Raw genomic sequence first — 23,964 nt, 5'->3', positions numbered from 1 at the left:
CCAACTCCTGGTCTCATTGATTTTTTGTATTGTTTTCTTAGTTTCTATGTTGTTTATTTCTGCTCTGGTTTTTATTATTTCTTGCCTTCTGGTTGTGGTTGGATTTCTCTGTTGCTGTTGTTCCAATTCTTTGAGGTGATCTTTTAAACTGTTGGTTTTGTTATTTTCCTGTTTCTTGACATAGGCCTGTATTGCTATGAGTTTCCCCCTAATAACTGCTTTTGCTGTAATCTCATGTTTTGTTTTAATCTCATGCTTTCATTTTTTAATTAGGTCCATTTTCAAGTTTAACGTTTATAACTTGGGATTCCTAATGATGTGTATTTTTCTCTATGATTTAGACGTAGGCATATATTATACCTCTAAACCACCAACATGCCCGAGACCATTGTTATTTCCCATTAGACTTTTTAGTTTGAATTTGCTTCCACAGTTTCTGCCTAATTATCATATTAGCATTTGTATTTTTATTTCTTTTTATAATCTATGTTACTTATAAGGCACAAAACCAACACAGGGTTTAAGGTGCAATCTACCCAGCACCAGAGAGCCACCACACCTTGTCAGGTGTATCCTTGATGCCCTGAACACAATAGTAGTTACCTGGTATATCTAGATGACTCCTCCAGGGCCAGAGCAGCATGACATTCCCTGGGACTTAGCAAGAATTAGCTGCCTGGTTGGCCAAATGAGAAAACAAGAAAGGAAGTTTTAAAATTTTATATTTCTCATGCTCATTAAATAAATCATATTATACACAATATATATTATACACTTAATTATATTTAAGAGTATAACCAAGCATCCAAAGCTCAGCAAATATATATGTATGAAACTATATATAAATATATACAAATATATAAATAACGAAGAAAATCAAACAAAGCAATTAAATTTTTATATCATTCCATTAAGAATGAGAGTGCCTGAGAGATATAGTACAGAATATAAGATACATGCCTGCTGCAAGCGGCTTCAAGTCTTGCAGCGCCAGTGAGATTTCAATGAATTCACTTCAGGAGAGTGGGTTTCCCGAAGTATGAAAAACATGAAATATGAAATAAATGGAACCACACAGAGTATGTGAGGTCGACACTCCTACGACAAGTTTATTTTCCAAACAGGGGTTTTTATAGGGGTAAGCCAGTCCAGGTTCAGAAAAGGATGTTTACCATAACAAGGCAAAAGGAAAGGTATCACACAGGGCAGTTTTTAACAAACAACCTCAATTGCAAAATATAGGTTAGTAGGAAGTAGGAAGTATCAAGAAACTTGATCTTCACTGGGCTGGGCTCTATTGTTTGTGATGAGGTCAAGCACAGGAAGAAACCAAATTTCCTGAAATGGGTTTTCCTATTTTCTGAGCAAAGTCAATTTCGCCCTTGTTTACCAGAAACTTCAGCTGCAAGGACATATTTGAAAAAGAGAAAAACATTGTCTTTGCTTTTAGGGTTATATATATATCCAGAAAAGGGTTTTTTTTTTAATTAATCTTTGGTGCTGGAATTTCTGAGCCAAATTATTTGATAGAGGCCACAATTTTGCCTGAGATAATGCCAAGCATATCTTCAGAAATTCCTCAACCATCCACGCAGGAAAAAAAGGCGTCCACAGCGGGCCTATTGAGGAACCCCGTGGGGGATATTGCAGTTCTCCCCACCAGGAAAATCTCAGGATACCTCTGGTGGGCTGAATTCCCCTAAAGGTTTATGATGCCGTGGCACTTGCCTTCTTTGTGGCAGAAATGAGTTTGCTTCCTGGCATCACCTATGGTTCTCTGAGCTCTGTCAAAAATAATGCTTGAGTTCAGAAAATAATGAACCATAAGCGCAACCAGATATGAACTAAAAGTCATGAACATGACTGAATTTTGTGCATTTTTAAAAATTCGGACTATCTCTTATATCAAATAGAATTTAAATTTTCTGTTTTAATGGAAGAAGGGGAATCTTATAATAGGAAATAAGCTTTATATATGTATGTAGGTTGTGATTCTCTAATGCATATATAAAATAAACTTATAATATCATAATTTGTTGTTGGAATTCAAGTTGTGATAAAACATACATATTATAGTTTAAATTGAGCTTTTTTTGTCAATTGTTTTTGTGTTTGTGTGTTTATTTGGGGGTCACACCCATCTCCACTCAGGGGTTACTTCAGACTCTGCACTCAGAAATTACTTTTTCCAGGCTCGGGGGACTATATGGAATGCAGGGGATCAAACCTGGGTCTGTCCTTGGTCGGCCACATGCAAGGCAAGCACCCTACCTGCTGTGTATCTGGCCCCTTTTTGTACATTGTTGATTTGTCCATATCTTTGTTGTAGCTTTAGTATGATTTATGGTCTCATTTTTAGTTAATCAATATCATAAATAAAATATCTTTCAAATTCAATGAGAAAATAGGTGAAACTATGACACATTATGAATTCAGGTATTATAAGTCAGATATTACAAGAGAACATAGTCAATTGATCCAAAAACTTTGGAAGTGCTGTATCATCACTATAATAACTTGAGGCATATCATTTAAAAAACTGTGTCAGTTATCAAAAATACTATGTTGGATGTAAAGTGTTTCAGAAGCTGAGGAGAAGTGTTTCCAAAATAAAATAACAGTAGCATGTGGTCTCGGCCAATTCAGAAAGGTGTGAAATGAAAAAAAAAAAAACATGCCCTTAAAAATCTGTATTGTTTTATAAATAGTTTGTCAACACATTATTAGAACCTGCTAATGGATCACATGTTTTGCACACCTATGCCAAAATTCTGGTTTAACTTTAAAAGCTGGCATGACTTTTACTTCTCTCTTCTAGGATATATTATTTTCTTCAGATTCTTTTTCTCATTGTCCCTAGACAATATCATGCTGTTGAATAAATTTACCCTGGTCAGGGATGAGCAAGCAAGTGTAACAACAGAAAACTGAGAAGGACTCCCAGTGCTAAGCAAAAGCCATTGTTGCTTTTCATTTCCTCAGTGTATTAAGAAAAATTAAATGTTTTTTACCTCTAGGAGTAGGAAACATTAAAGTATCCATTTAAATAGAGCATTAAGTCTTAATCCCTGAATAAAAATAAAATGCACAATTTGTTTAATTGTAGATATGCTATTAAACAATATGAGACACATTTAGTAGCTGAAGGAAATGAGATAGGGAAGGTATATTTTTTTTCCCCTTCATTTGACTTCAATGTTATCATTTAAGCAAAAGTGCTGAGAATAACAAGTCATTTTGTAGTAATTTAACTATATCTCAAACTAAAAATTTTATATTTCCCTAACTACCAACTATCAATTTCTCATTTTCTAAGTCCATTATAAAGGGTCAAAAGATCAAGATTAATATACTATTCCCTGAAGGAAGTAGGATATAGGCAGCATATGTAGCCTGAAATGTTGTCTTAGAAAGACCATTATCATTGATACCAGCTTAAGAAAACTGATCACTTACAAAGTTTTATTATAAAATATCAAGGCATAGTTTTTAGTGAGAAATAACATATTCACATAATTCTGATGTGTAATCTTCCATATTTTTGAAAGTAAAACATTCCTACTTGTTATGAATTGATAGTTTATTTTTGAGAATGAGAACTACTTAAATTTTGGGGGTCAAAGCAATAATACAGCAAATAAACTATTTACCTTGCATACAGGTGATGTGGGCTCAATCCCTGTCAACCTAATGGTCCCCAGAGTCTACCAGGAGCGATCCAAGAGTAAATTTTAAACACAGCTTGGTATGGCAAAAAAAACCAAAACAAACAAACAAAAAAAACCAAAAAACCAAAAAACTATGGGGCCGGCGTGGTGATGCTAGAGGTAAGGTGTCTGCCTTGCCAGCACTAGCCTAGGACGGACAGTGGTTCGATCCCCCAGCGTCCCATGTGGTCCCCCAAGCCAGGAGCAACTTCTGAGCGGATAGCAAGGAGAAACCCCTGAGCAGTATGGGTGTGGCCCAAAAACAAACAAAAAAAAAACCTAGGGAAAAATAAACATAAATACTTAAATTTTCACCTGAAAATGTATCATAATAGCATGTATGACCCCCAAGAAGATCATCAAATAATAATAAATAAAAATGTTCTTTGTGGGTTTTGTAAGGACAATTATAAAGTAAAAGGCAATATCAGTGTTTTTTATAAGAAATTTAAAAATGTTTATCAGTGAACAAAATTATATTTCTAAAAATGTGTCATTTATAAAGACTAGAGAGATACCACAAAGGATTTGGTGCTTGCATTATACGTGGCACATTGAGAGTTTATGCCCAGTACAACATACACACTAGTACCACCAGTACAATTACAGATTACGAGCCAAGAGTAAATCTTTAGCTTCTCAAGGCACAGTGTATTACGTCTACTTTTTATTAATTTATAGGAACTACTCATGACAACCCATCTAAATAAATAAGAATGAAACTTATGTATATGGTTTTTGTTTGAGATAAATGGTCAACTAATGGTGCTCAGGGATTATACCTTGCTGCTCAAGGGATCATATGTTCTTTCAGAGCACTAACCTGGATTAGCCATTTTAAAGACAAATTTCCAGCTTGCTGTACAATCTTTCTTATAACTTTTTAGAAAAATTTAAGTACAAAACTTATAGCTTTCAAAAACAAAGAAAAGGTTCAGTTTTGTTTATATTTTCTGGTTTCCCTACCTGGGGTCCCTGTGGTGTCTCTACATTGTCATGAGCACAGTATAACCCTTACCCTGTAGGGAAGCTCAAGCTTTTTGTTACTAACAAATGGTAAGTCTCTGGGAAAAAGATTCTAGAGGTAGATACTCTGATCCACTCCCCAAACTCTCATTTCTAATGTGAGATGTTAGGCACAAGATTTTATTCTCTTAGCATCTATTACCCTGTTCTGCATTAAGGGCAAAAGAGGTATTTTGTCTACAATTAATTTCTTAATAGATTAGCATCGCAGCAATAGGTACAGTTTTATTAATACAAATATTACTAAAAACAAACATCAAATATAACCATAGGGACACTACACTTAGCTGATTTTGTGAGCTTTCTTTAGCCTTAAAAATGGAATTTAATTCAAATTGCTTCTGGTAAAAAGACATTAAATTGGATGATATGGATTATGTATTTAGCAAAATACCTGATGAAATTACTTAATTTTTGTTATAAGTCAGATGTTTTATGGTTTATTTTTGTACATCATTGTAGCTTTTATTTTATTTAATTTTTGGAAAGAGAGGCACACCTAGCTATTATGTTCAGGAATGACTCCTTGTTCTGAAATAAGGGCTCACACTTCATAGTACTCTCAGGAGCAGATTTGGTCTGGGATTAGTTTGAGTTTAGCTATGTGCAAAAAAAAAATGTATTAACACAGGCACTATCTCTCTGGTCTCAGTTTTTTTTTTTCTTTCCAAACCTGCTTGTGTTCAGAACCTATTCTTGAATAGCTTGAAAAGGTTCAATAGGAATCAATCCTGGCAAAACTCTGGAGGTCATATGTAGTGTTAAGGGTAAAATTGAGATGGGCCAAATTCCTAAATCACAGTAGTATAGCTATTGCCCTTTCATCCTGGTTTTTATTAATTCTTGATAAGATGCAAGAAGAGTTTATGCTCATTATTAAACAATTCCACAATTGTTCGGTGTGAGTGGGGAAGATTGGATTAATTTACTGCCAATTTATTTTGTTTCTTAAAGTGATAAAATTTTAATTTCTCCAGATAGCCTTACATAGGTCAACTTCCAGTCTCACAAAGTAATGATAAAAGAAAATTTCAACATAACAAAGGTTCTGTGATAATTCAATCTATATTCAAGAGTCAATATCTGTGGGGCCGAAGAGATAGCATGGAGGTAGGGCATTTGCCTTGCATGCAGAAGGACTGTGGTTGGAATCCCAGCATCCCATATGATCCCCCGAACCTGCCAGGAGCGTTTTTTTTTTTTTTGAGAACAGAGCCAGGAGTAACCCCTGAGCATTGCCTGGTGTGACCCAAAAATCCAAAAACAAACAAAAAAAAAAGTCAATAGCTGTCACAACACTCCTTCTCTTGTTTTCACTCAGGAATGACTCAAACCAAACAGTATTTTTCTGTAAAGGTTTAATACAATAGGTATGAAGGAGGACAAGGATCTTACAAAAATTCTGTTGGAAAGTCCAGACAGCCCTCAATATAAATTCCAGTATCACGCCAACCAATAACTCTCCACCAATAACTCTCCCGCCAACCAATATTCCAGCAAGGTTCCTTATTCACCCAGGACAACTACTTTTCAATTTGACACAAGAGTTTCTAATTGAGAGGACCTTTTTTCCTTAAAGTGACAGACCCCTTTTTATGGATCAATTTCTAAGAAATAAACAAAAAAGGATCTAGTCAAAACTGTATTCTGTTAAACTCTTCCAGCAAAAGCATACTCTGAGAGAATTTTGTAAGAAATATGACCTCTTTGCGATGCAAATATGTCATTTACTGGACTATGAACCATCAATCATTGTATATCTTATAGATATGCCTATCTAAAAAAGTTCAAATCAGAAACATTCTGCATCATATTCATTCATTTTGGTGGTCACACTTAAAATTCTTCAGGGCTCATTCCTCAATGATAAATTTTTAATAATATCTTTATTTAAACACCTTGATTACAAACAGAATTGTAGTTTTCAGTCATAAAATGAACACTCCCCCTTCACCAGTACAACATTCCCATCACCAATGTCCCTCATTTCCCTCCACGCCCTCTCCTGCCTGTATGAAAGACAGGCATTGTACTTCAACAATCATTCTTGATAATGATCAGCAATGGGGTGTAAGGGATTGAACCTGGTCGGGCAGTGTGCAGTGTAAGCATTCTGATGGTTACACTATTTCTCCAGCACCTGTTTCACACTCATTCTTGCAATAATTAGATTGCATGTGCCTGTATGCTAAATATTTTTAATGTTTCTTTTGTATGTGCATTTGTGCCAAACATTTTTTAAACAATTAAATGTTTCATTATTTAGTAGTTACTGAGAAATAGATTATGCATTTCGCTTTAGAAATTGGTTCTTCTTACTTACATAAAAATGCCCAATTGCTTTATTCTTAAAATTATTTTTCTCAGCATAGCTCTACATCTAAGCAGATCTGTTTCTCACAAAACAATTTTAAAATGCAATTGCCTTGAATCTAACCAGGGAGTTTCTTCTTATTTTTTATTTCTAAATTTCTTTTATATTTAAGTAGATTGTCAAAATTCCTCAGCTGATATTATACATCCAGAAATAAAGATTGGACTCAGTCCTAGTAAATAGATTGGTTTTCATTTCTTCCTTCTCATGCTTGGTTCATTTCAGTCAATTTCATTGTTCACTTGGTCTTTAAACATATTTAATCTTGCAGCCTCTGAGTTTTTAAAGTTCACTACCAAAAATATATATAGATTTTCGGTGAAATAAAAAAAATATAAGGGCAAGTATAATGAGGTCTCTTTTAAATGGAATTTATGGAGTTATGATTTATAAAATGTCCCAGATTAGCATTGTGGAATTTTGTGATACAGTCACATAAAATTGAAGTAACATCAATTGATTTAAAAGGAAAGAGACTAAACTAGTAAGTAGTAGCCAGCACTATAATTTCTATGTAGGACAGAACTTTTAAAATATATGAGATGGCCACAACAAACAGGTAATTAATTGGAAACTATCCTGACGTCATGACATAGACACTTAAAACATTAAGCACGGTGAGTTAGAAATTTGTTGATTGTTGATTTTCAATCATACAGTGTTTCAACAATTACAAAATTTTCAGACTTTCATTTAAAAAATAGCACAAACAAAGGCCGGAGAGATAGCATGGAGATAAGGCAAATATTTGCCTTGCATGCAGAAGGACGGTGGTTCAAATCCTGGTATCCCATATGGTCCCCCGAGCCTGCCATTGCGACCCCCGGGGACCCCAGCCCGCAGGGTGGATGAGGGTCACGAAGTTATTCGTGAGTCACGAAGAGAATTCCGACCTGTAAAATAAAAGAGGGGCTGGGAGGTAAAGAGACTCAAGGTGAAAGGTTCCGATCAAGAGTCCCAAGTTTATTGAAAAGGGGGCTAGTTTTTATAGAGCATGAGAACGTTTTCAGACAAAAGAGGGGAAGGGGTGGTTCAGTACTTTTCCATCATAACATTCCCATACATCACATATTTTTAGGGGGGTTATTAGTGAGTTATACAATTACTAGCAGTGATCCTACTTTTACTATACCTCTACTATAAGTGATCCTGTTATACATTAACTGTAAGTGATCCTGGGATGCTCTGTTCTGTTAACAATGCTATAGATCTAATCTCAACTTGTAGCCTTTACATAGCATGTTTGTTCTTTATCCAATTACCTCTGGTAAAAGCTTTTTTTATGGTCAGCTTTTTCTTTTTAGGTTCATGGGGGAAGCGCCACCAGTAACCTGTCACGTACACAGACTTTTTGTCTTCTCAGGCATCAAGAGACTCCATATTGCTCTCTAGTTAAAGGGCCTCCAACATGCCATGAGCGATCTCTGAGCATAGAGCCCGGAGTAACCCCTGAGCGCTGCCGGGTGTGATCTCCCTAAAAATAAACAAAAACAAAAAATCTAAAAAAATAGTACGAACGGTGGACCAGAGAGACGTCTTGTACATAGCCAACTGAGATTTGATCCATAGTATTCCTTATAAATCCCCTGAGCACCAGGAGTGATTCCTAAGTGTAGAATCAGAAGTAACCCATGAAAATAAGTGTGTGGTTACATAAAAAGAATACAAAAAAAGATTTACTAAATAAAACCACGCATATATTACCTGGATTGTGTTGCAAGGGAAAAAATACTAGGGATTCCTGTACATGGAAAAATAGCCAGGGAAAAGAAAGTATTCATTAGAGATTCTAGATATCAAGTTTTGAATTTTTACCCCTGTAGTCTCTCTTAATTTAGCATATTGAATTTATGGTGCTGTGTTTGCTTTGGTGGCTTTTCAATTTTTGCATGTTGAAGCAATTTCATATCCACATGCATGTTGAAGAAATAATCCAGAGAGATACCATGTATTCTCTCTCCAAAGTTCTCCAGTAGATATACTATAAAACTACTAAACTTTATTCAACAATATTATCTAATTGCATGATCAAGGTGCAGAAAATTTAATCATCATACAGATTCTTCATGTTGGCTTTTAATATCATTTTCATGTTTTTTCCCAAAGATTCTTTCCTAGTACTCTACACTAGGTCACCTACCACTAACTGGTATTCTTTCATTTCATAGATTCTTATCATTCATTCTTATAATTTCATAGATAATATTTTAGTTAGCTCATAAAATATATAATTTGGGGAAATTCATATTTTAGGCATTTAATTATCAGAAAATTTATCATTATTTGAATATAAATAACTTATTCTTTATTGATGCTGAGTGGCATGTATGTGACATCATTTATTAAAATATTGCCCAATGTAGCATATCTGGTTAATTTCCAGTTTGGTGGAGTTTTGAACTTCATTATAAAGTTTCATAGAAAATTGTTATGTAAAGATAGTCATTTCTTAGAAATAAACACTCTTTAAATATAATTGGTTGATTACCTGTAATATATGTAGTTTTCAAAGAAACTACTCTTTTTGAAAGGTTTCTAATTTTTATTTTTAGGGTCACATCCAATGGTGTGTGGCCTGATGCTTCACTGAAAGGTTAATTCCATGGAACTGAGGGGACCACAGACCAAAATGAAATCAACTATTTGAAAGCATTTATTGTTATTACATTGCTGTGCTTGCTTCTTTTGAACTTTAGCTAATGTAGTAGTTGAACAAAAATGTGTCATTACTTTGTATTTAATCAGTGCCTAAATGCATTACATTTATGTTTATGTGCTTCTCTGCTAGCCTGATTTGTTAATAAAAAGATTTTTATCGCTTTCATCTATTTCAAATTAAATGGTTTTTAGTTTTAAAGATGAATATTGATAATTTTTGCCTATTGTTCTATCCTTGTATTTAGCTTTTTTTTGTTTTCCTGTTTCATTGTATACAAGTTCTGAGTTCTGTTTTGATTGCCTAGGAATCAAGATCACATTGGTATTTAGTTCATAGCTGGCTAATTGAAACACATCACAGACACAGGACTAAATAAAGAGTAAAATTGCTTCTTTCTCTCCTTCTTGAATATCATAAATCCCATGCACACATATATACACGCAGAATTTTCTTACTTTTATAGATTCTAGTTGATTCACATAACAGATCAATTGGAGCTGGATTTTTAAAATAATTCTTTTGAAATTATTTGTGATTTTAAAATCACATTCAAATCAATTAAATTTATCATTAAGAACATGCATATGAAATCCTAACTACTATGTTCAATCCCCATTGAAACAAGACTCCTACCGCTCTCTTAGTTTCTTTTCCTTTTCTCACCTCCATGCAATCCTAGAGGTTATGTAACTAACTTGTCTTGTAAGGGCCTCTTGCAGTCACAGTAAAATATCTAATGTCAACTCAATTCTCAATATCAGATCATAATAGGGAGGCTATATATAAAACTCACCCCTCATTGTTACCAATACTCTGAAAACAATACAAAACAATTTTATATAATAATATCTAAATAAATCTGTTTTACATTATAGTATATTTTGTCTTTCGGCCCTTCCTCCCTCCCTCCCTCCCTCCCTCTTTCCCTCCCTTCGTCCCTCTCTCTGTCCCTTCCTTCCTTCCATCCCTCTGTGCTCAGAAATTACTCCTAGCAGGTTCAGAAGACAATATGGGATGTGGGGGATTGAACCCCGTCAGGCCACGTGCAAGACAAACACCCATGATCTATGCTATGGCTTCAGCCCCTATTTTGCCCTTCCTGAACATGATCTTTTCAGAGGTTTGAGCAATAGCAAAGCAAGTAGGGCATTTACCTTGAATGTGGTTGAACCGGAATGAACCAGGGTTTGATCTCCAGCATCCCATATGGTCCCCTGAGCTTGTCAGGAGCTATTTCTGAGCACAGAGCCAAGAGAGACCCGTGAGCACTTCAAGTTGTGATCCAATATCAACGAAAACAAAAATAAAATAAAAAAGAAAAATGTGTAAGTGATTTCTGAGCACACAGCCAGGAACACCACTGGACATCGCAAAGTGTCACTCAACCCCCTGCAATAATAATAAAATAAAAATGGTCTTTCAGAGAGCAAAAACATGTTATATTAAAATTACATATGTGTATATTTATATGGGCATGGAAAATCTAATTTTGAAATTCAGAATATGGATTGCATAATTTAGATTTTTCTTGGAATTTTGTTCTAATATACTTTTTTTCTTACACAGTGAAGATTTCAGTTAAGATTTGATTTTCATATCATGATATTTCACTTTTACTTTAAAATATTTTTGTTTATAATTAAAAAATTTATTTATAATTTATAAATTTATAATTATCATAATTTATAACATTGATCATGTTACCTTTCAGGAACACATTATTTCATTATCACCTCTACCACCAGAATTTCTACTTCTTTCCACCAATATCCCAGTAACTCTTCTCATCCACTCTCCACTCCAGGTTAGCTCAATTTTGTGGAAAAAATCTTGGACATTTGTTTACTTACTATATTGCCTATTCCATATATGAGAATCATAGTTTTGATTTTGGTAATATTAATATATACATACTTATATCTAACTAAAATTTAAAAAAATTTTAAGTCAATGATAAATTGATTAATTTTTCTTTTTTCTTTTTCTTTTTTTTGGTTTTTGGGCTACACCCGGCGTTGCTCAGGGGTTACTCCTGGCTGTCTGCTCAGAAATAGCTCCTGGCAGGCACGGGGGACCATATGGGACACCGGGATTCAAACCAACCACCTTTGGCCCTGGATCGGCTGCTTGCAAGGCAAACGCCGCTGTGCTATCTCTCCGGGCCCCAAATTGATTAATTTTTCTAAAAATAATTTTCATATTTGCATTATGCCCTTCAACAGATGAATGGCGAAAGAAACTGTGGTACATATACACAATGGAGTATTATGCAGCCATCAGGAGAGATGAAGTCATGAAACTTTCCTATACATGGATGTACATGGAATCTATTATGCTGAGTGAAATAAGTCAGAGAGAGGGAAAGACGCAGAATGGTCTCACTCATCTATGGGTTTTAAGAAAAATGAAAGACATTCTTGCAATAATTTTCAGAGACCAAAGACAGGAGGGTCAGAAGTTACAGCCCACCTCATGAACCTCACCACAAGAAGGATGAGTTTAGTTAGAGAAATAACTACGTTGTGAACTATCTTAACAATAAGAATGTAAGAGGGAAATAGCCTATGAGAGTACAAGTGGGGGCGGGATGAGGAGGGGTGTCCTCTTATATGACTGAATCACAACCACAGTCATGTTTGTAACCAAGGTGTTTAAATAAAATCTTATTAAAAATTCATTGGTATTAATTATTCTATGCTAATACATTTTAATTTACATGAAATAAAGAGATACTACAAATATACAACATAAAAGTGATGATAGGAGTAAGAAATTAAAGGAAAATTTGAATAGGGTATAAACAAGTTTTATCTTAAATAATTGTTTTGAGTTAGGGTATTTTACAGTATAGACAATGATTATAGATCATAATATAGTTAATAATATATAATAATGTAGATAATGATATAGATCATAATTATAAATCATAGTCTAGAGATATGAAATAAAAATAGAATAGGCATATAACATTAAAAATGTAGCATGAACGCATTATTTAAAGAGCCCTTAATAAACTAGGAATAAACAGACTTTTCTTAATCTATTCGATAGCATTCATTCACGTCATTTTCAAAGGCAAAATGTTGGGAGATTTTCCTTTCATTTTAAGATGTGGTACTTTAGTACTCCTTGAAAATCTATCTCAATGCTATGAATTTTTTAATTGTTTGGGTTTTTATATTTGTTCGTTTTTTCATTAAACTTTGAATTGTTCCTTCAAATTTGAATTATAATCTAGCTGGATACACCATTCTTAGGTGTTTATTTATTGAAAACGTGTGTGGGGAGGGAATATTTGTGTGTGCTTGTGAGTGATTGTGTGTGTGTGTTTTAACTATACCTCATCATTATTTATTGACCCAAAGAGTGAACATTATAAGTTATTGTTTTTCCATTAATTTCTGTGTACATATTTTTCTGCATCAATGATATTAGCACATATTTTAAAGTTACAAATTATATTGACACTATATTATACTGAATAAAAATATTTAATGTGTTTAATTTTTAATTGTATATAAGTCCAACATAGTATTCTTATAATTATGAAGCCAAAAACCTAGAGTATAACGTCCTTCCCTTTGATAAAAATTTGTTTAATTTCACATATTAACATAATAGTTTTCTATCATTTTAGATAAAAATCTGTTTAGAAATGGAGAGTATTAGTTCCTACATTTTGTTAACTTCTAAATGACTATTTGAATATATCACATCTAAAAATCATTTGTTTTCTCAAACTTGAGGACAAAGCACTTAGTTTACACTTAAATCAAAATTTTTCTGGTGGCCATAGATTAATATTGTTTAATTGTCTATGTCATGCACTTATATTGAATGTTAGTCTTATATTTATTGGGAATGAAATATCATTTATTTATGAAAAAGTAGGGGCATTATCAAATAGAGTTTTATACCGTTTGATTTATTAACTGATAAAGAAGAGTGGAGAAGTGAAGTACATATAAGACCTGCTTAAGTTGTCAGAAAGTACCAAAATCAAAATTCATAAGTAATGTTGAAAGCATAATTATGAAAGAATATACATGTAACTAAATCATGTCAATCTATAATTTCTTATAATTTAACATTTCAAAGACTCCTCCAGATTTACTTAAGGTCTCCAAAGAGCTTTCACTGTAAATGGTGTACTACCTTAATCTACATCATTAATTTAACATATATACAAGAATTTTATGATAAAGAACTTTGGACTATTTATTAAAAGCTAAATTATTTAAATATGTATGCAAATTTCTATGGAAACATAGATTTTTGTATAAAAGTAAATTTAAAGATATTAATTGAGATAATAATGGAAAATATTGGCCTATAAACATTTTTAAAGAATGTTTGGTTTTATGCTGGAATGGCACAGACTTTTTTAGGGAAGAAAAGGTTTAACAGAAAGAGAATTATTCAGTCATTAATCTCCAAATGTAAAAAAGAAAAATCTATCCACAAACACTGGACTTGCATGTGTCATTAGAAAAACACCCATATCCAAAACACGTATGTGCTCACCTATAATAGTAACAAAAATCTTTTTAAAATATTATATAAATATAGTATAAAATGTTATATGTCCATACTGATTTAAATACATAACACATTCTGGCATTTATTGAAATATTCTCCAAAAAGGTTTTTGGCAAAAGGGAGAGAAATACAAAACCCTTTCTTTGAGCCAAAAAAATACATTGCTACCAAGCAGAAAGTAATTTACATTTACTTATTTCCATGCTCTTAGGTAAATTTGATGTCCTAATATGTCTGAAAATTCCCATCAAATAGAAAAAAATTGGCCAATAGTCCTTGCCTAATTAAGCAGATTTGACAGCCGTGGCCTTTAAATTATAAAGTTTAATGAAGTTCAAATTAATGACTTGCATGGAATTGAAAAAGCAAATTTTGATTGTGGTGAGATGTAATGCATTCTAACAGCATGCCATTTCTTTGTTTATTGTTAGTTTGCTTAAAAAATGTAAGAGATCAAATATTTATTTGCATACAGTGTACTTTATTCTTTAGTTCTATGTGTGGATCCCTTTTGGAATCATGTCTATTACTTTTAATTTTTTTAAATATGAATGGCTGTTATAAAGTTTTTACACTTTGAGGATTACTATACACTTTTTAAAAATTACTTTCTTTAAATATCATGGTTACAAAATTATTGTTGGTTTCATTACAATGTTCACAATTTTCACCAGTGTACCCCTTCACTGATGTTCCTGCTTCCATCTTATCCCCCAGCCACTCACACTCTCACTTGTCCCTAGGGCAGAGAATTTGCTTCTGTCTCTCCCTTTCTTCTCTTTCTCTTTTCTCTTTTTCTTTCTCTTTTCTCTTTCTCTTTCTCTTTCTTTTTTTTTTTGATACTGTGATTTGCACTATTACTAATTGAGGGTTGACTTGTGTGTCAATTGCTGCCTTTCATTACTGAATTCTAGCCCAGAGTTATCAATTCCAACTATTATTGTCCTCTTAGACCCTTCTCTACTTTAAGTGCACTCACCACTTTTTGTGACTTGTGCTGTACCTCCTGATCTTTATCTTTATTGTCTTTGGATATTGTTACCATACTATCTCTTGTTTTTCATGTGTTCCACAAATGAGTGAGATTATCCTATTTCTTTCTCTTTCCCTTTTTTTTTTTTTTTTTTTTTTGGTTTTTGGGTCACACCCAGCCGTGCTCAGGGGTTACTCCTGGCTGTCTGCTCAGAAATTGCTTCTGGCAGGCACGGGGACCATATGGGACACCGGGATTCGAACCAACCACCTTTGGTCCTGGATCGGCTGCTTGCAAGGCAAACACAGCTGTACTATCTCTCCGGGCTCTCTCTTTCCCTTTGACTCATTTCACTCAGCATAATAATCACTATATCCAGGCATGTTAAAGCAAATTTCATGATTTCATTTTTTCTAATGGCTACCTATTATTCCACTGTGTAGATGTATCACTATTTTTTAGCCACTTATCTGATTTCAGGAACCTGGATTGTTTCCAGATTCTGGCTATGTAAATAGTGTTGCACTGAACACATTTTTGTATTTTGTTACTGTGTCACAGGGGTATATTCTGAGAAGTGTTATTGTTGAATAATATGGAAGTTCATTTTCTAGCATTTTGAGTAGTATCCATTTTTTTTCCTAAAGACTATACCACTAGTGATGAATTAGAGTCCTTCTCTACCCATATCCATGCCAACCCCAGTTGTTTTTATTTTTGTGATATCTTATTGTGTTTTCATTTGCATCTCCCTGATGATTAGTGATGTGCAGCATTATTTCATGTGTTTTTTGTTATCTGTATTTTTTTCTTTGAGTCTGTTCATTTCTTCCCCTCATTTTGGGGGGAAATAATCAGACACTTGACAATATACATCATATTTAAAGTTTAAATAGATGCTCATGCGAACAATACAATACTATAACTTTAACTTGGGAATGAAGGGTAGGAAAGCACTTGCAAGTATTGTATATTCCGGAGTATAAGATGATTTTTTTAACCCATGACAAACTTCTTAAAAGTTGGGGGTCATCTTATACACCAGTATACAGCATGCTGAAACTCCAGCTTCAGGGAAGAATGATCTGTCCCCCTCTTACCACCGCATCCTATCCAGCTGCCAGGCATCATCACTCAGTCCTCTGCTTGTCCTGATCAGTCTTTCAGGGCACACAGAGGAGCTGAGTTACCCAGCGTTGCATCACATCCAGCAGCTCTGGGTGTCATCGCTGGTATGCGGTTTTCTGGTGTTCAGTTCTTTGTTCAGCTTTTATGGACACAGAGGAGGCACTCAGTCTCCCTGGAGCAGTCCTATTAATCACTGCACCCCAGCCAGCTGCTCTTGGAGGAGCCCCTCCCTCTGCTCTCAATGTATATCACAATTTAAAAAATCACTGTCACTCACTACAAATGACAAATATAAAATGATTGTTGGCACTCCAAAATCTAGCTTTATTAAACATATACTGTTAACCTTGAAGGTTCTACTCTTTTTGATCTTTCCTTCCTTTTTTAAATTTTTACTTAGTGTGCGTTAAAAGAGAGGTAGTCTTATATGGCGAATATAGGCCAAATCCAATATTTTAACAAAAAGTAAGGGGTCGTCTTATACACCCAGTCGTCTTATTCACCAAAAATATGGTAATTCATCTCATAGTATCATGGTATTATCGAAAATCCTATATTATACCAACTTATACATTATGACATTTTCTTACCTTCTTTTTGTGCCTGTTTGGTCACATTTATATTGATTTAAAGTAAACATTAAATTAATAATTTGTGAGAATTTTATTTTCACCCCATTTGAAGTACCTTACCTCCTTCTCAAATACTTTTACCTTTAAAAAATATCACTTTGAATTCACAATAATGTAGGTAAAATAACCACTTTCTTTTTAAGTTATAAATAAAAATGTATAAACTAAACTAAATAAATGATCATTTTCTATGCTAAATAATTATTAAGCATTTAGTAGCATCTCTTTTTCTTTAAGTAGCTACTTCTCACAGTGTATAAAGGTAAAGGGGACAGAAACACTTTGACTTTGGAGAAACCTGGCAATAACTACTTCAAGCTGTGAAATAGCCAGGTCATAACTACAGTCATTAATCATGTTGACAAGTACACAGTTTGATTTGATTTAATAAAATCACTCCTTTATCTTAGTGATCCTTTCACTTCAAAACTCATAGTCATCAAAAAGAAAAAAACAATAGAGATGGGAGTCTTATAAAATAAGTGATTAGTACTTTTTGGTAACTAGTCAAAATAGAAGACAGGTGTCAAAAGCAGGTATGCCAAGAGCACAAGAAGGACATAAAAATAATAATTATACTGCAGTATTTCAGATAATACCCTATAGCAGAAAAAAGTAAAATAAATAAAATGTTATTTTAGATCAGGGGTCCTCATACTTTTTAAACACAGGGCCAGGGCCAGTTCACTGTCCCTCAGACCATTGGAGGGTCTGACTATAGTAAAAACAAAACTTATGAACGAATTCTTATGCACACTGCATATATCTTATTTTGCAATGAAGAAACAAAACAGATACAAATACAATATGTGGACCACGGGCCATAGTTTGAGGACCACTGTTTTAGATTATAAATTGTCAATATTGGTTTATTATTTAAAATCAATAGTTCAGATAATATATCATTTTCACAATAGAACAATTTAGGTTTGAAGTATGTAATATATCTCAATACTATCTTTGAAATTTTTCTACAAATTAAATTTATCTTTTAATAACCCATCTAATAATATTCCAATAAATATGGATATTTTGCTTATTTTAAAATCATTGCTTATATATTAAAATAATGTAATACAATAAATAATATAATAATAAAAACCCTTTATTTTGTTTTGCTTTTTTACCTTTTTTTGTTGTGCTCACCCAATAGCACCCATGGCTTCTTTCTGATTATCCTCAAATCATTCAAAGCTTGATAAAAATGAGCCTACCTCACCTTAAGTAAGAAAGCATACTATGGTTTGAGAGATAATTTAGGGGTCAGAGGCTGATGGTTAATGACCTGCAGGTATAATGCACCAACTCCTCTCACTAGCACATCAAAACCCCTCAGGTTATGTGGTCACAACTCCACTTACACAAAGCAGCACTGCACTGCTGTACCCTAGTGTTGATCCATTTATTTGGTTGGCAGAGTATCACTGGGCTTATATCTTTATCCTATAAAGAATTGTGTAGCAAAACAATGTAAACCAATATACTAATATGACCTTTAACAAAGTCTCTTAAGAGTCAGAGAGTAAAACATACACATACTAATATTTAAAAATATTATCTCATACATGATTTATATCATGCAATAATCATGTTATTCTTGATTCTTATTTTCAGAATTGAAATTATAGGAAAGATAATTATTTCAATATATATTAAATTGATAAAGCAGTTAGTTTAAAAGTTATTTCTTAAACTTCAGACTTTTCAATGAAATGATTTATTTATTTATTTATTTATTTTGTTTTTTTTTTTTTTCGGCCACCCCCGTTTGATGCTCAGGGGTTACTTCTGGCTAAGCGCTCAGAAATTGCCCCAGGCTTGGGGGACTGTTGGAGACAGTATCCTGTCAGAGGATCAATTTTTCTGTCTTCTGTCTTTTATGCAGCCTTTACCTAAGGCTGCCCATCTGCTGATTTTGCTGTAAGCTGTTGGACTAACAGGAAAGGTATTTCACAGCTGAAGGAGATTTTTTCTTTGAAGCCAAAGAGAAAGTGAACACCCCCAATGCTAACTCCAGATCTAGACCACTCCCTTTAGCTTCTTTCCGGAGTTAATAGCTACCTTCAAAAACCTGCCCCCTTCACAAACTGATGTTAGCCCAGATAAGCGGCTGCAGATCCCACTTTGGAGACATAAGGTCTCCATCCCTTCTGAATATTTTACTGCCCTTTGTTCTAAAAACCTTCCCGCCAAAAAGTATGATTGACATGTCCTCTTTTCCTGCCCATTTCTCCTCCTCTATATAAGAGATGCTGGATCAATAAATTTTGCCTCTGATCGGAAACTTCGCCTGGGGTCTTCTTTACTAACCTCTCTCAGATTTTTTACAGGTGTGGTTGTTCTTTTAACCCAGCCAAATAAGAGTGTGGAAGTCCAAGAGCCTCCCAGCCGTTTCCCCGCTGGCCGGGCCCCTCCGGGGGGCTCTAGGACCCCGCAGGGGACCATATGGGGCACTAGGGGATCGAACACAGGTCCTTTTTTGGCTAGCGCTTGAAAGGCAGAAACCTTACCTCTAGCGCCACCTCACCACCCCGGAAATAATTTATTTTAATTCTTTAGTCAAAATGTGTAATACTGTAGGAGACCAAAAAAGACACCCGAGGGGCTGTAGCACTGGTGCAAGAGGTAGGGCATTTGCCTTGCACATGCTGACCTAGGACGGACCACAGTTCTGTACCTGGTGTTCCATATGGTCCCCCAAGCCAGGAGCCATTTCTGAGGGCATAGCCAGGCGTAATTCCTGAGCGTCACTGGGTGTGGCACAAAATCCAAACAAAACAAAACAAAAAAGACAGTTGAGACAAGTTGATATTTATATATCAACCCCAGTTAAAGTGGATAGAATTTTTAACTTAGAAATGAAGTGTGTTATCTTAGAGAAAACACAGTTCAGAGATGTTCTTGAATAAATTAATAATTATTAGACTTGTAATGTAGTAGTGACCTTATATTTATGTAATGATTTTTGTTTTTTTGCATTTTTAAATTTTAAATCATAGAAAGGTTACACAAGGGGCCGGAGAGATAGCATGGAGGTAAGGCGTTTGCCTTTCATGCAGGAGGTCATCAGTTCGAATCCCGGCGCCCCATATGGTCCTCTGTGCCTGCCAGGAGCAATTTCTGAGCGTGGAGCCAGAAATAACCCCTGAGCACTGCCGGGTGTGACCCAAAAACCACAAAAAAAAAAAAAAGAAAGGTTACACAAGCTCTAAATTCTATTAATTACCATTCTTATATATATGTGTGTGTATGTATGTATATACATATATATATATATATATATATGCAATTCTAAATAAACATGGAGAAAAAAGCCAATATACTTTGGATAGGATGGTATTTAGTAAAGAACAATTTTATTTATTCACGAGTAGATAAAGTTATAGATATATACACATATATCTAGTAAGTACCTTATTTTCATACCATAAGACATATATTCCTCCCACACCCCGCTCAAAAGATGGGGAAAATGTACTTGCATCTCATAGAGCGAATGCTACCTGGAGCTGAAGCCTGAGTGCAGGAGAGGAGATTATGTACTAACTACTTGACATCCGTAGTGTTTGTTACGCCCCCTTTATTGTGCAGACATACCACATGATACACGCTGTCACATATACAGCTTTCATTTAAGACTATTTGATCGTTGTTGCAACTTTTATTATGTTTATACTAGCGAAAAAGTATTTAAATTTTTTTTTTCTGATGTAAAAAAAAAAGTTAGGTAAATGTGTTTAACTAGCTGTGGACTGCCATATTGTAAATATACTTTGGCCACTCAGGCTGGTTTTCCCAGCTGCAGTCTCCTACGGTGTCTTGTGTTGCACCATTTGCTTTAATTTTTTTCTTCGTTTGTTTGTTTTATTTCCCTCATCTAAAACCTATGTGCATCTTATGGCCAGGTGCATCTTATAGAACAAAATATATTGTATTCTTTGACTTACATATTTGTCACTTTTTATGCTGCAATTAAACTAAAAATATTTATTTGTTTTGTATTTTGGGCAACATACTTGGCTGTGCTCAGGGTTATTCCTGACTCTATGCTCATTCCTCTTGGTGGGTTAGGGAAGCCATATGGTGTGTGTGGGATCAAACCTGGGTCATCCTCATACAAGAAAAATGCTCTATTTGCTGTACTAATGCTCAGACTTCAAACTGAAAGAATTGACGGGACATGTGCATTCGAGTTATATGACACAAAGTTCAAAGTTTGATCAAGTTTTTAAAAAACAACAACAACACTGCTATTGTTTAAAAACAAAGATTGAAGGAGGGAGGGAAATTTTTATATTTGGTAAAATGTATCTTAACTTTTGCTATTTTACAATTAAACTATTATAATCTTATATGGGCACTCTAATACTTATAATTAAATTCTTTACATTCTGCTTCACGTATCAATGTATTTTAATATCTTTATATTGATAAATGCTCATGATATAACATGATTAACATTTTTATTTAATTTATTTTAATGATGCATATATTTACCATTAAATACAATACATTGCATAAAAATTCATTTTTATATTTATTTTAATATTAAATAATTAAAGGGATTGGATAGAGAAATCAGAATACATTTATATATTTTCATATTTATAGTATATTGGCAGCAAATCAAAAATATATAACCATGTTTTTTATACAAATACAAATAAACTATTCATTAATTAGGGTGCGAAAATATAAGGAAAGCCATTTATTTTTTTAACACAAAAAAGTTCTTTTTTTCTCCAAGCATCATTTCCCTACTATTTAGAAAATATTATGAATATTCTGTGAATTGTTTCTAGTACAGGACATTGTTGCTAGTAATATTACTGGCTTACAATCAATATTTGAACTTTCCCAGGAATATGACTAGTATAAAATGTGGTTGATTATGAATCTTACATTTCTCTCTCTTAACAAAAAACATTTGCTATTAAAGGCAACTTGTTAAATCAGTTAACTAAATATTTTATCCAACTTCAGAGAATTAACCAGGAAAAGACAATGAAAAACTATGATATAAGAGATATTCTTTGAATATGTCGCTTAGGTATATTATTTTTTTCTATTTCACTGAAATTATTTCTAAGTTAGCTAAAATATTGCTAAAATGTATGTGAATGCCAGTAGCAGGAAAGAATTTATAATATGCACCTGAGGTTTATGAGAAATAAATTTGAAACTCACATAGTTTTCATCTGATTATGGATAAATGAATGGAAGCAACTTTTCTGTGTTAAAGTCTCATAATTTGTTTCACACTAATATTTGCATTTCAGACTATTCCAGTAAATTTATAAAAGTTCAAGTTAGATTATTTATAAAAAAACATTAATGGCAATTTATGAAAAAGAGCATGTTTTACCTTATATATGTATAGAAATAACTTTTCTGTTGATGTCTCATAATTTTTTCACTGTAATATTTGCATTTCAGACATTTCCAGTAAATTTATTGAAGTTTAAATGAGATTTTTGTATGGGAACATTAAGATGTTTCCTTGATAAGTGGTTGCTTTAATTAAAGTGTATTAATCAATAACAATTTGTGAAAAAGAGCATGTTTAACCTTACATATTATGTATAGAAACAAGTTTTCTGTTGATGTCTCATAATTTGTTGCATGTAATATTTGCATTTCAGACTTTTCCAGTAAATTTATAAAAGTTTAAGTTATATTATTTATAAGGGAACATTGAATTTTTTTGGTATGTGGTTGCTTTACTTAAAGTGTATTTAATCAATGTCAATTTATGAAAAAATGCAAATTTCAACTTATATATGTGTACATATATACATATGTATATGTATTAGGTTCTAAAGGTGTTGGTAGAGAAATGACTCACGAAATCATTTTGTTGTAGTACCTTATTGGCAAGAACAAAATATCTTTGATCTCCTTTCAGAACCATCTCAAGTGCCAGCTATTTTGATTTTTATTTTGCTTTCAGAAAATATACATGGAAAATATTGTAGGTAAAGAATATGCAAAATTTTGTAATAATTATTTCTATAGTATTTTGAAACTTCTGGTTGGACACAGGTTTACAAAAATACTTCACTGTTTTCCTTCAGTAAAGATTTACTTAAACCAAACCTGATAGTAATGAAGACTTCTATTTGGGTACTTTTCAGGAGGCTGAAGGCCCACTGAGTCTTGAACATTATTTAAATTCAAATGCTCTTGTGAAAAGAGATTAATGAATGTGCTGAATGACATTATTAGAGAGTAGGTTATGGTTTCCATAGGAGATCTTTAGCTTTAAAAATATAATCCATGGGGCCGGCGCTGTGGCGCTAGAGGTAAGGTGTCTGTCTTGCTTGCACTAGCCTAGGACAGACCGCGGTTAGATCCCCCGGCATCCCATACGGTCCTCCAAGCCAGGAGCAACTTCTGAGCGCATAGCCGGGAGTAACCCCTGAGTGTCACTGGGTGTGGCCAAAAACCGACATATATATATATATAATCCATGTAGAACATATACACAATGGTATATTATGCAGCCATCAAGAGAGATGAAGTCATGAAATTTTCCTATACATGGATGCACATGGAATCTATTATGTTGAGTGAAATAAGTCAGAGGAAGAAAGAGACATAGAATATTATCCCTCATCTATGGGTTTTAAGAAAAATGAAAGACATTTTTGTAATAATTCTCAGAGACAATATAGATGAGAGCTGGAAGGTCCAGCTCATGATATGAAGCCCAGCACAAAAAAGCGGTGATTGCAGTTAGAGAAATAAACACACTGACACTAACATAACAATATGAATGAATGAGGGAAGTAGAAAGCCTGTCTAAATTACAGGTGGGGGGAGAAGGGTAGAGAGATGGGATATTTGGGGCATTGGTGATGGGAATATTGCACTGTTGAAGGGGGGGTTCTTTATATGACTGAAATCCAACTGCAATCATGTTTGTA

The sequence above is a fragment of the Suncus etruscus genome, chromosome 9 (genome assembly GCF_024139225.1).
Source record: "Suncus etruscus isolate mSunEtr1 chromosome 9, mSunEtr1.pri.cur, whole genome shotgun sequence".
NCBI lineage: Eukaryota > Metazoa > Chordata > Mammalia > Eulipotyphla > Soricidae > Suncus > Suncus etruscus.
The sequence above is the reverse complement of the archived record's forward strand: the minus strand, read 5'-3'. Positions refer to the sequence as shown.